We start from the raw sequence: 14,340 nt of genomic DNA, 5'->3' as shown, positions 1-14,340 counted from the left end.
GGTCCCACTCTCCGACACCTGTCCACTGTCCCTCAGGACAGTCCTTTCTCCCTAAAAAGGTGTTAGAACCCCAAGATGAGACCCCACTGAGTCTGCGCAAGCCCCAGGAATAGGTAGACTTCGGCTAGCCCCATGCTGGCACCTGAGCCCTGGACTCTGCTGGTGAACAGCTGATGGACGGCCAATGCTGCAGGCCGGCCCTCCCCACTGCTCCAGCTCATCACTCTCCTACCTCATCTGACCTCCTTTCCCGCACGCCCCTCCAGCCAGGCCAGCTCCTTAAATAACTGGACAAGTGGCAGAGGAGTGGAAGATATCATGTAAAAGCCGAACAGCTGGCAGTGAGGACGGGGTGAGTTGCTAGTTTTATAGGGAGGATGCCAGGTGGGAGAAAGATCAGGGTCACTCAAGTGGCCACTGGCCCTGTAGGACGGGACGGCTCACGGCAGGCTTTCACACTACCCCCGCCCCCCCCCCCACACACACACACATAGTGTATTCCACGACCAGCAATGGGTCGGTTGTTTGAACCGACTTGGTGGACCCACTCTGCTCCCGGGACGGGTATGGGAACAGGACCCTGCGGTGGTTTGCTCAAAGTCCTGTCTCAGAGAATAATAAAAGCGAGACTGGAGACCCGCTGGAAGAGCAGCTATCAGCAGTAGCAGGCCGGAAGTCTGAGCAGCGTGAGGCAGCCAGCGGTGGGGGAGGAAGAGGCAGATGTACCGGGGACTCTGGTCAGGGCTTTGGTGACGTCCAGCAGAGCCCCTCAGAGTCTCAAGGATTTACCCAGGTCTGGGGCACATGCAGCCACTGCCACAGCTTCTACTGAATGACAGAGGTATGGACCAGGGGTCTGCGCTGTGGCAATCACCCTGGTGCACAGTCTCCTCTCATGCAGATGCAACCATGCACATCCATACATGTGTGAAACATGCATAAAACATACACAACCTTTATTCCACGCCCCCCACCCCTGACTCCAAGGACTGAAGCCAGCGCCTAATGCATACAGAGCAAATGTTCTGTCTCTGAGTATATTCCTGGCTCACAAACGTCATTCTTAGGCTAATTCCTTTTCCTTGGCTCTGAGAAATGAGATTCCACCCCCCACTCCCCGCCACACACTGTAGCACTGTTGTAGCACTGTCCTCCCGCTGTTCATCAATTTGCTCGAGTGGGCACCAGTAACATCTCCACTGTGAGACTTGTTGTTACTGTTTTGGCATTTTGGATACACCACGGGTAGATTGCCAGGCTCTGCTGGTGTGGGCGGGATACTCTCGGTAGCTTGCCGGGCTCCCCAAGAGGGACTGAGGAATCGAACTCAGATGGGCCACGTGCAAGGCAAACGCCCTACCCACTGTGCTATCGCTCCAGTCCTCCCGCGCCACACACACACACACACACACACACACACACACACACACACACACACACACACACACCAATATTTCAGATAGAAAGAGACAGATACGGAATCAAGGGAAAACCTATAAAATTCAACTAGAGCCAAGTGACACCAGCTGACTCTGGCCTCATAACTCAGCCTCCTAAACCCTGGGAACAGAGGCACGCCCTCGACCCCTCTTCCCGTGACCCAGAGCATGTACTGGCTCCCAGGAAGTGCTTGGGAAAGGGGACCAAATCCATTTACCAAGCAGGTCTCATGAATGAAAAGTGCTGTCATGTGACCAAATTCCCCAGCTTTCCAAAATAATTCTGCTGCCGCAAGGGGAACACAAACGCCCCGCCGGCTGCCTGCACGCAGCCCCTCCCCGCCTCCCCAAGGAGGAAGAAAGGAGGATAAAAAGAGAGCTCGGCTCGCCCGCCTTACATAACAGGCCCCTCGCTAGCTGGCGGCAGCAGATTCACCAGTGGCCAGAAATAGCTCCCTCTCCCGCAGAAGGAGCCGGGGCTGCGGGCCGCGGGGCCTGGCGTCCAGCTCGCCTCTCCCCTTCCAGCAGAGGGCAAGTTCGGTGAGACCAGCTGGCCGGGGCCCAGAGCAGACAGGTGTCTCCGGAGAAACCCTAAAACGTGGGCCAGACAGTCCAGGCTTGGCTGTCAGAGAAGAGAGAGAGGCGGCTCCTGGGCAGTAGGATCAGCTCAGGACAAAGAGCAGCCGGGGCCTGGGGCCTGGCTCAGCTTCTCTCTCCCTCCCCCGGGGGCTGCGGCGGGCCAGAGGGAGGGGGACTCGCAGGGAGGCACCAGACTGTTCCCTGCCCCACTTCGAGCCCCAGTTGGAGCAGCTGAGCCTATAACCAAACTCTCCTCGGGCTCTCAGGACTCCGAGAGGAATTCTGGAGCCTGGCCAAAGGCCCGGAGGCCAGCGGGAGTGGTGACCTCATCCCAGATCCGTGTTGGAGAACTGGGGGGACTAAGGGAGGCGGGGAGGGCGGGCTGGGACCCCTGAGACTCCCGGCTATAATCTCAGTTGTGGCTTGGAAGAGGAAACGTTTCCCTGCCAAAGAATCAGAAACCCTGCACCCCACCTGCACCTGTCCCCACACTGGGGCCTGGGGGGGGGCAGAAGTGGGGAGCTCGAGAGCCGCTGATACCCACGAGGAAGACTGTGCTGGCCGCCCCGACTCAGCGATGGAGCCCACCCAGCCACGGCCGACAGGGGCTGAGCGACCCACTCGGATAAAGAGCCGAGAGGCCGCAGAGCGCGAGGAGGCAGCCAGCAGCGGGAGAGCAAGAGCCGGGGAGAGGCTGGCTACCTGGCTACTGGACACGAGCTTCCCAGAATGTGGCATCCCCAGCACTCCACTGGGGGGGCGAGTCTGGCTTTCCAAAAGGCGTGACAGCTCCAGCAAGGGGTGAGCAGGAGCGAGTCCCTGTTCCAACTCTGTTCCGGAGCCCTGCGACATCAGGGAAAGCTGCTGGGAAACTCCAGGCCTGCACTGTGGCCCTCTCGGGATGCCAATGGGGAAAACGCAGCAAGGAACCTGTCCACTGTCCTAAGAATCAAAGGGAGGGCAGGGCTGGGGTGACACCAAGCCTGTTGACTGTGGCAGCAGGGGGCCAACGCGCCACTCAATGCATCAGGCCAACACCCACGGTGTTCGCAGGATCCTCTGACCCGTGGGGTTGGGCTGAAAATGTTTCAGAACAGATGGAATCTAAAAGGAGAAAAAAGAAAAATCCCTGGAGTCCAGGGATGGCTCAACAGCAAAGCACCTGCCCTGGCATCATGAGTTTAACTCCTGACACTGTCCCACGTGCGTCAGTGTCATTGTGGATCTCCGGTATGTTGTGGCCGGGTGGGTGTGAGCACCCCAGTGAACCCCCTGACTGAACCGCAGAACCCCCAGTGAGCATGTGTGCAGGCAGAGCAACTCAAGGAGGGGCTCCCCCAGAAGGCGTCACCACTGAGTGGGCAACCTCAGTCATGGCAGAAACAAAAGAGCAGGGAGGGAGACTCTTAAAAAGAGAGCAGGCCCAACTCTGCTGAAAAAAAATTTCTTAAAAATAACTTTCTTTAAAAAAAAAATGTTTAAGACTCATGAGGTAGGGGGCCAAAGAGATGGTGCAGTGGGTAGGGCACTTGCCTGGCCTGCGGCTGACTCACGTTTAATCCCTTGCACTGCATATGATCCTCAAAGTACCACCAGGATCCCCTGAGCACAGAGCCAAGAGCTACCACTGAGTATAGCCAGTTGTGGCCCAAAACCCCCCTCCCCCCACCAAAGAAAAAATGTATGAGGAAATGGCAATTTCAAGACAAACACATTCAAAAAAAAAAATCACATAGACCACATCACATTGGAAAAACACTAAAATCCAGGTGAGGGGCCAGAGAGGTACAGAGCTCCCGAGGCGAAGGTTCAGGCCTCGCATGCGGGACGTCCAGGCTCAATCCCTGGGAGCACTTCAGGAGTAGCCCCAAAGCCAAAAAGTTTAAAAAGAAACCAGATTTACTTCTGTGATTATTTCCTCAGGAAAAGTCACAGCCGTGCACAGAGATTTCCCTTTACTCTTCTGGGCACGACACAGCAGTGAAACACGGAAATGGGGCCAGCGAGAGGCTACAACAGGTAAGGTGTGTCATTCAGCCGACCCAGGTTCAAACCCCAGGACCACATGTGATCAAATACCACCAGCAGTGATCTCTGGACACAGAGCCAAGAGTCAGACCTAAGCACTGCCAAGTGTGACCCAATCCCCTCCCCACACATGGAAATTTCTAATAATATGGATTTTTTTTTTTTTTTTTAGCTAGAGCATGGCTAAGTCAATTAACAGATCTGCATGCTTTTCACCATCATCCCGTGTCTGAAAACACAGCAGAGAAACATGGGGAGATCAAGCAGAGACATCTGGGATCAATTAAGTGGAAGACAGCTCACAAATTAGGGTGCAGAATCCAATGTATCTGTTGTTTTGTGCTTCTAATTTTTTTTAAATTTTATTTATTTTTGCTTTTTGGGTCACACCCGGCGATGCTCAGGGGTTACTCCTGGCTCTGCACTCAGGAATTACTCCTGGCGGTGCTCGGTGGATCATATGGGATGCTGGGAATCGAACCCAGGTCAGCGGCGTGCAAGGCAAATGCCCTATCTGCTGTCCTATCTCTCCAGCCCCTGCGCTTCTAATTTTTTATAAATATATTTGTGTATGTGTGGTGCCAGGAATCAAACCCGGGGCCTAATGTATGGAAGGCATGAACTCTACCTCTTAACTACCTCCCCTGCCCTCCTCAGTTTTACTTTTAATTTTTTAAAAAGGCAGATACAAAATATATTCCCAGTAGAATTTCATCTTCACAGGCATCCCACGCCCACACCCTATCCCCACCCACCATCCTCACCCACAGAAATGCACCCAACTGTTACTGCTGGTGCACTTACGCCTCCCCGTCAGGCCCTCGGCTGCCCTCCAACACAACAACGCAATCCTCACCTCCTGATGCTTGGATGACTTTTAGTACCACTGCACCACCCTGCCCGCCCACAACTGCCAACAGCCTGGAGATGAGCAGATAAACACAAATGCATTTCCTAAAGCCCTTGCACTGCAGGCTCCACTCCTCCAGAGACCGTCACCATTATACCATGTGATAATGGGTGAGTGATCGTTCACGAGCATCTGCAAGTCTCCGTGTTCCCATCTGTACGGTGGGAAGGGACAGTAGCACGGGGCTATGTGGTATTAAATGAGATACATGAATGTCAATATGCACTCAATGCCCTGAGTAACTGCTCAGTGAATGGCAGCTGGGTTCTGAGCTCCGAGATCACGCCCCGTCAGCAGGGCTTAACCTGCTGGGGAAGTGAACCCTATTCCAACAGGCACTTCTGTATAATGGGGCTATACCTAAAGCTCAAGCACACATGCTATCTACTCCATGCCTCGCACTGTCAGAAACTGGTTCAAGATTCACGCTTGGCTGTATTATTCGCCGCTGTGCTTAGAACACAGTAGATGCTGGGTGAGTGCAGAACGGATTAAGTGACTCCCCCGCAAAGCCCAAGTCTATGACTACCTAGAAACCACCCGGCTCTTCTGTCTTGTTTACGATGATACAGCGGGCTGAGCACAATTGTGGAGACTATGAACTAAAACGGATTTCCACTGAGTCATCTAACAGGTTGGGAAATGAGGGTATGTTTGAGGGGCTTCCCAAGAATGCAAGGTCAACCAGGATCATTTCCAGGTTGGCTTTTATTTATTTATTTATTTATTTATTTGCTTTTTTGGGTCACACCTGGCGATGCACAGGGGTTACTCCTGGCTCTGCACTCAGAAATTACTCATGGCGGTGCTCAGGGGACTATATGGGATGCTGGGAATCGAACCCGGGTCGGCCGCGTGCAAGGCAAACACCCTACCCGCTGTGCTATCGCACCAGCCCCAACTTTTTAAAAATTAACCTGCAAAACTTGAAAACTTCCACGGTGGAGGGTGGGAGGGCAGGGAAGCTCACTGAAACAAAAAAAAATAATAAAGAGAGATAAAGTTTTTGTCTTCAATTGTCTTTTGACGAAAGCTTCATTCTATTTCCATATGAGCTTCTCCACATGCTGAACTACAGTGAAATCATACCCCTGTGTTTTTAAAAACAAATTCTGCAGCTATGGAAACAGAAGTTCTCACTATTCTGTCTTCACTTAGGATCAAGTGGAAAAAAAAAATCTCAGCTGGAACACAGATACTTAGCTTTACACATTATTCTTTCCAACAAAAGTGTGTCTAACCATAATCAATAAATGAAGCTTTTAAGTCCCCGTTCTGGTTTTTTGTGTGTGTGAAGCAAAGTAGTTTTCATTGAATACAACTAGCTAATGAAGATTTAAGAGGAGAGAAAGGGGGGAAATAAGTGGTCAAGAGAGGACACAGCCTTCTCCAGAGTGGAAATAAGCAAGCAAAGAAATGTAGGAACAAGCAAGATACTGGCTTAGGGAGAACATGGGTTTTTACGTCTCCATTCTTAACATAAAAGTTCTTTAACAACTTACAATTTAGGAACAAACATTACAATTTAGGAACTAACATTAGGCATCCTACCACTGGTTTTCCGAGCTACAAATAATTCCACAAGAGGTGAGTGGGTTTCTCTTGGTTCACATTAAAAAATCAGATTCTGGATTTCATCCAGTTAAATGGCAAAAGAAGAAATTGTTTACAGAGTACCAGCAAAGAGGGGAAGAGAATGGAATGGGCAGCCCTGGCTCCATTTTTATCATCACTTTTACGAAGCAATTCAAAGCAAAACTCAAGGTCCCTGAAGAAAGAGTACGAATAATTAGGAATGCATGGGACTGTGGGGCGAAGCCGCAAGTCTCTGTCTAAGAGAATCGCAGTAAACAGTGAGGTCAGAGACCAGCGCCACAGAGGAACCAAAGGAAGCGCGTTTCTTTTTCCAGAAAAAGACGCCCGATTAGTCTTTCTGACTGAAATGAACAGGGCTGTTACTAAGGAGCTGGGCAAAACAGCCGCGTACACACTGAGCGAATACGGACAGCTGGGATTCAGTCACAGAACTCTGTGGAGGGCAAGACGTCCTCAGAGCTAACGGGTCCTGATAAGCATAAGGCATAAAGGCAACGGCACGACAGGAAATGAAAAGAGGAAACGCACCAGCTCGGAAGTGGGTGGGGGTCAAGGAGGGCTGAGTCACCTCAAGCACACGCCAACAGTGGGTGCCACAGAGGCACCGATTTCTGCACGGTTGGTGCCTTTGCCTGGGGGCAAATCACGCCCACACGCGGCTTCTCCAAGCCTGGCTCTCTGGTCGTCCATGCAACAGCTTCCCAGGGCTGTGCAACTGGCCCGATTCCATGGCCTTGGTGGGCCTCCCCCCATCAGCACTTTCCCTTCACCACTCCGAGGTTAACAGCAGTTCCGACAAAGACCTCCTTGCGCACAACTTCCAGAAGGACAACCTTTGTGTGGCCTCTGGAAACACTCAATGAACTGCATTGCTTGGTCAATATCGTGTATGAATTTTGGAACTGCCAACTCTTCAAAAAGTCTAAGCTTGGGGCTGAAGTGATAGCACAGCGGGTAGGGCGTTTGCCTTGCAAGCAGCCAACCCCGGTTCAATTCCCAGCATCCCATATGGTCCCCTGAGAACCGCCAGGGGTAATTCCTGAGTGCAGAGCCAGGAATAACCCCTGTGCGTCGCCGGATGTGACCCAAAAAGGAAAAAAAAAAGTCTAAGCTTTTCTCATTAAAAGGGAAAAAGGGAAAACGAGGCTGGATTTCCCAGCCTTTTGAGTCCCCATCAGGCTCACATTCCTGAGATGTTACTCAGAAGTAACCCTTGGTTGGGAAGGAGGAAGCAACAGTTCTCTGCCCCAGATCACTCCATTCCCCTGTATCCAATATCCTGCTGCTTTCGTCTCTTTGTGTGAACTGCCAATACATAGAAAAAGGAGACAAAGCTCTAGTAGTAACTTTGCTTCCACTAATATAGAATAATTCCAACTTAGCAGGTCCATCCCCCTTTTTTCGTATATCAATGTGATCTGCAAATTCCAGTTCTAAACAGTCGGGAAAAGACATTGGTCTTTGATAAATTTCTGGTCAGCTTATTGTTTATACTTACAAACGTGAACAATATAAACCAACATAAAAGCATAAGAAATTCTCCTGTTTAATCCATAATCAGAATTTCAAACGGGATTCTACTAGACTCTCAGTCCCAATAACTCTTCATTTGTTCCAGAGTATAAGAAATGGGGAAAAGAAGAAAAATTTTCTGACACAAATATAGAGGCCCAAATTTGACATGCCGAACAACAACAACAAAAAAGTAAAGTACAGACTAATCTTACTTAAAAATATCAACAAATGTGGTTGTAAAAATATGGAGCTCACCAAGCAGAGAGTAATTCCGAATACTGTGGGTATTTTAGCCCAAATAAAACAAACAAACAAAACAGCAACAAAAGAATAGCAATGAAAACAGTTTAAAATGGGAGCTGGAGAGAAAGTACAGCTGGTTGGGTGCTTGCCTTGCACGTGGCCACCCTGGGCTCAATCTCCGGCATCCCCTATGGTCCCTGGAGCACCACTAGGAGTGATTCTTGAATGCAGAGCCAAGAGAGACCCCTTAGAGTCATTGGGTGTGGCTCCAAAACAAAAACAAAAATGGTTTCATATGTACAGATAAAAATCCAATCCCTCTCTCAAAATAACAAAGACAAAACGACAGGAGGATCAACTCTGGAACACCTGCATGCAAAGCGTGTGCCCCGACCCTGGCAGAGAGCTCTCTCTGCAGGCACCTTTACCTTTAATTTGGCTGCGATGTATAAGTATGCTGGTATTTGTTTATAAGAAACTTTTGGAGTTGAAGTTGGGAGGCACCTTTGGGGGGGGGGGGCGGGGGAAATCACAAAAACCTTTAAAATTTTCTACACAGAAGCCAGGGAGAGTGTTCAATGGGTTAGAGCACATGTTCCGCCTGCTGCCGGAGTTTTAGGTTCAAAGCTCAACCCCGGCTGGTTCCCCCAGGCCACGCAGGGTGCAGCGCCAACTACCCCCTCCACCACCCAAAGCTGCAGAGATTCCATGTGGATGATGGAACTTGAGATTCAAGGAATAAAGCTAGAGATGTGAGAACAGATGAAAGCAAGTCCCTCCTTCAGCCCACAGCTCTGGGGCCAGGGATGTGGTTCACTGAATCCTGAGCACATGCCTTGGCATGCTTGATAAGCTTGCTACCTGGGCTCAATCCCTGGCACTGCAAAACAAAACTGAAAAACAAACAAACAGAAACCCAAATCAAAAAATCACAGGTCCGGGAGCACTGCCCAGTAATCTATGCAATGCCACTGAGAGGGCCCTGGCCTCAGACATCCATGCTAGAAATAGCCTGGCCTTTTCCCAGCAGGCAAATAACCCTCTGTGGTAGATAATGTCTGGTCTGCAGGGCTCATCCTGAGATGTTCAGTAAGTGAAACGAACCCACGGGCTTTGACATGAAGGTTTCACGGCTGGATGGCCTGGAATGCCGAGTACAAGCAAACCCCCCAGACTGAAATCTGCAGAAAGCCATGTGTTCTCAGACTCATTCCAACGCCTCCACAGGTCTGTGACCTCCAAGTAGAATCAAACAGCATCGAATTAAACCGCCTTTACCTAAAAGAACTGCTTTAAAAAATAATAATAATCAGCACATCTACTTAGCCCACTGGAAATATGCCCTCAATAGTCTAAGGGGAAAGTTAATTCATAGATCATCTTCAGAATCATTTTTAGCTTCTAGGAAAGCTCACCAAAATTTGGAATCTTAGGAAACAGTCTATAATCAGCTTAAAATGTTTATTAATCATCTGTTTCTCCAGAAAAAGTTCATTTTAAAAAAAGTACATTTATTCTATTGTTATTCATCATGAGTCACATAGTAGCTGACCAGCATCCAGCTAAGAGTTTAGAGTTCTTCAGAGTAAGAGTTGGAGATTCCCACCTGAATCTCACACCTCAGACACTGACCCAGAGCTTTCACTGAGAGAAGTCAAACTTTTTGTGACTTTTTTGTGTCACTGCCACCCAGCTCAGAAGTCACCTGTGGCATCGCCTCCATGTCTTATCACACTTTGGTCTGGGGGTTGAAATGGAGTGGCTAAAGACAGTAATGATTTAATGGGTTTGGTGTTTTGTTTTGTTTTGTTTTGTTTTGTTTGCTTTTTGGGTCACACCCAGCAATGCTCAGGGCTTACTCCTGGCTCTGCACTCAGGAATTACTCCTGGCGGTGCTCAGGGGACCATATGGGATGCTGGGATTTGAACCCAGGTTGGCTGCATGCAAGACAAACGCCCTACCCGCTGTGCTATTGCTCCAGCTCCGACAGTAATGATTTAATACCCCCACAGGGGATGGCTCCTTTTCCTGTCCTTCCAGTCGCTCATGAAGTTGCATCAGAGGTAACAAGGACGATGCCTCAAAAACTGGGTCCCCTTGGAGAAGTGGCTTGGCAGGATGAACCACTTGGCCGCAAACGGAACCATGTTTCCATGTGGCTACTTGAGTTTCTCCTGGGCGGCTGGCGGGGTGTTCAAAGCATGCACTACACATTGCAGCTCTCTTTAGAGTCAATCCTAAAGGAATCACAGGTGACTTCCGCCACCTGCCACTGGTGAACTGGGCATGGCTCAGCTCCGATTCAAGGGAAATCAGACCCAAGGGAATTGACCACAGAAAGGTTTCTGCAGTTATGGTCTAACGGACTGGAACAGAGGTTCTGGGAAGGGTGGAGGCATGGGGCTAGGTGCACAGCCCGCCACCTCCTCCTCAGAACAGTCAGTCAACATCCTGGGTTCAGCTCAGAGTTCCACTTTGTTTCTGTTGCAGGTCTTCGACTCTGCCTTGTGAAAGCAGCCATAATAAACAGTTGGTAAACAAATGGGTTTGGCGGTGCTCCAATGACACAATTTTTGACGGCAGGCCGAAGGGTAGAGTTGGTTCACCAGACATGGATATGGATGCCGGGTCTGGGAGAATGAGCAGAGGATTTCAAACTGGAAACCAGACCGAGAACGACCTTCCCAACTCACTACCCACGGGACGCTGGCAGGCTTTCTGAAACTCTCGGATGTCATCCCCACATCTAACATACGGGACAATGTCCCGCACCTCCCCAGTGGCTTGTGGAAAAGATAAGTACAGGAAGCACACAGAACACCCCTGGAAACACACACACACACACACACACACACACACACACACACACACACACACACCTGCATCCCAGCCCGCGAACCTGAGGAACACCGTGTAGGAGAGGGTCAGTGGAAACCCAGATGAGCAGAAGAGAAGAGCCTGCCTGCTCTATTTTCTGATAAAGTGAAACTTGCACTGATAAAAATGATATTCTGCAGTAGACTGAACAGTCTTTGTTAGAGACCTGGCACCGTTTAGCTCTATCTCAACAGAAAATACCATATTCTAAGGCACAGTGACAGCAATGCTTCACAAACAAGTCGCACGCAGGGCCACTGAAAAGAGAAAAAGAGAAAGCAAGTCTCCGAAGTGCTCTTACTCAAACAGAAAGTTGTGTAGAGGCAGAGAAGAATAATCGTAATATCCCAAAGAAGGTTTTATAGCTTCTGAAAGAATAAACAAAAATAGTCCCTAGGATTAACAGGGGCTGGAGTGATAGCACAGCAGTAGGGCGTTCGCCTTTCACTCGGCCGGCCGACCCGAGTTGGATTCCTCCGCCCCTCTCGGAGAGCCCGGCAAGCTACCGAGAGTATTGAGCCCGCGCGGCAGAGCCTGGCAAGCTACCCGTGGCATATTGGATATGCCAAAAACAGTAACAACAAGTCTCTCAATGAGAGACGTTACTGGTGCCCGCTCAAACAAATCGATGAGCAACGGGATGACAGTGACAGTGGCAGGATTAACAGGGGCCACACCTCGCCATGTTCAGAGGCTTGGGACAGTCCCATAGATACTGAGGCTGGGGGGATCAGTGGGGTTGAGGACAGGAACAGACACTCAACTCAGAGTCTCATAGTATAAGCTCTACTGCGTAGCTATCACGCTGGCCCCAAGTATAATCTTTATTTGTTTCAAAATCTAACTAGAATTTCTTAACACATAGTAGCAAACTTCATTTTTCTAAATTGGTACTGGTAAAATAAAAAAAATCGGAGGCCACAGAGATAGTATAATGGGTCGTGCACTTGCCTTGCATATAGGGTTTAGTCTCCGGCACCCCTTATGGTCCCCCGACCCCCACCAGGAGTGATCCCTGACAGCAAATCCAGGAGTAAGTCCTGAGCACTGCTGGGTGTGGCCGATAAAACAAACAAAACAAAGCAAAAGAAAACAAGGAAGGAAAAAAAAATGCATTTTGAAGCACAATCTGTCGTTAAGTCAAAAGGAATTAAAAGCATGAAAGAACTTTGCATGTTCACCAGTTGGGCAGCCCTGGATAATATCAATAGTCCTTTAAGAGACTAAGAGCACTTCTACATGAATCACTGGCAACATTCTACTCCCACTTGTGGAAAATTCCGTCTCATCCACAAGAAAGCGGATATATTGGAATATGAGTGACTTGCCCAGTGTCCAAACTTTGTCCACTGTGGGATTTTCTGGATGCAGACACAAGAGCAGGGCCTCAGCTTGACTCCTCTGGCAGTTTCCCTGCCCCCTTCTCCCACAGCTCGGCAGTGCTGCTCATGAGCCACGCCCACCGCGTCCAGGAGAGACAGCTGCATTCTGCAGGGATGGTGTCAGCAATGTCCAAGAAGGGTGTGGGTCCTGCCTAAACCCCAGGGTGCATGCCAGTGGCTATCATCGTTTGGATTGCATTTCCCCTTCCAAAGCAGCCTGGACCACTTCCAGAGCCAAGCACAGCTGAAAAGTTAAAATTCAGGCAAACAGATAGGAGGGATAGGCTGGGGGCTCCCAAGTTGTAAGCTGACCAATGCATTCTTGATCTTCTGGTTCACAAATTAGACAGCGAGGATGTAAGATGATCTGGCAGAAGACGAGTGAAGCAAATATTACCAAATTCCCTTTGTACTTGAGAATGGAATTCTCACATGATTGCTGGGAAGTCTATATTAAGGATCTCAGGCCAATCTTCTACTAAATAAAGTTCAAGTGGCACTGAGTTCACATGATACTGGGAGTTCTGCAGACAGCTGATTGTTCGCCCCCTATCTCCAATTTTGGAACTTGAACTTCCAAGCCATTTCTTGCTTGCTTTTGCTGTGGGCCAGAATCCATTCTAGACCCAGGAGGTGTGAGTGTAATAAACCATCAAAGGACAGAGAGGCAACCGAGCTGCCTCACTCACGCTCTGTGTGTGTGTGTGTGTGTGTGTGTGTGTGTGTGTTTATGCGCACACACATAAGTATGCATAAACCCATCACTTAAGGTCAACAGTTATGTAACATGTTACATTAGGGGATGCTGGGTCAAGGGTGTATGGGAACTCTGCACACTTTGACTTTTCTGTCAATTCCAAAATTAAACCAAAATTTAAAAGATCTTTTTTTAGAGAATGAAGTAAAATGTATGTCAACTTGAATGCTGAAGTCTATTGTTCCATTGTTCACAGATCCCTTCTGCATAAGTCCTCTCTCAGAGGGTCCATTTAGTGGACCTTGAAAGGAAGCTGATGATGAGATGATTCCCTCGTCCAAAAGGAATTGCCAATCAGACCTGACATTTGGTGAAGGCCCCAAATCTGACCTGACATTTGGCGAAGGCTCAAAATTGAGGCTGCCCCCTCCTCGTCTCTCCAGAAGGAGAGAGAGAGGGAAGGAGAGAGTGAGAGAGAGAGAGAGAGAGAGAGAGAAAGAGAGGAGATAGAGAGGCAGACTGGGGGAGGATAGGGTGGTAGAAGGGAAAACAAGGACAATGGTGATGGGAGATGTAAGGATGAAGGGACAGGTGTTAAAACATTGTATGACAAAAACCCAATTACCCAATCATGAACAACTTTATATACCATGTTGATTCACTTTTTAAAAAAAAAATTAAGAAGAGGAAAAGAGAACATGGAACTTGTTTTTTTTTTAAAAAAAAATGAGGACTATAAGAGTGAGTCTGTCCAATCTGGTGTGCTACTACTGAACTGTCAGTGTTGGAGAGTTTGGAGATGCTCCAACAAAGACTTGGTGTTCCCAAGCTGAGATATAACAACTTTCACTAATTTTCTTCTACAGAAGTATTCTTTGATCTTTCCATTAGCAATTTATTTGTGATAAACAATATAAAACAAATTATTGTGAACCTGCTATGGGGGCAGGCTTGAAGGGTGGTTGGGAAAATGGAGTCAATGGTGGAGAGAAGGTAACGATGATAGTGGGACTGGTGTTGGAATACTGAATGCCTGTAACAAATCATCATAAACAACTTCGTGAACCACGGTG

Source organism: Sorex araneus, chromosome 4 (genome assembly GCF_027595985.1).
Source record: "Sorex araneus isolate mSorAra2 chromosome 4, mSorAra2.pri, whole genome shotgun sequence".
In the NCBI taxonomy this organism is placed as follows: domain Eukaryota; kingdom Metazoa; phylum Chordata; class Mammalia; order Eulipotyphla; family Soricidae; genus Sorex; species Sorex araneus.
This window is presented reverse-complemented; position numbering follows the sequence as displayed.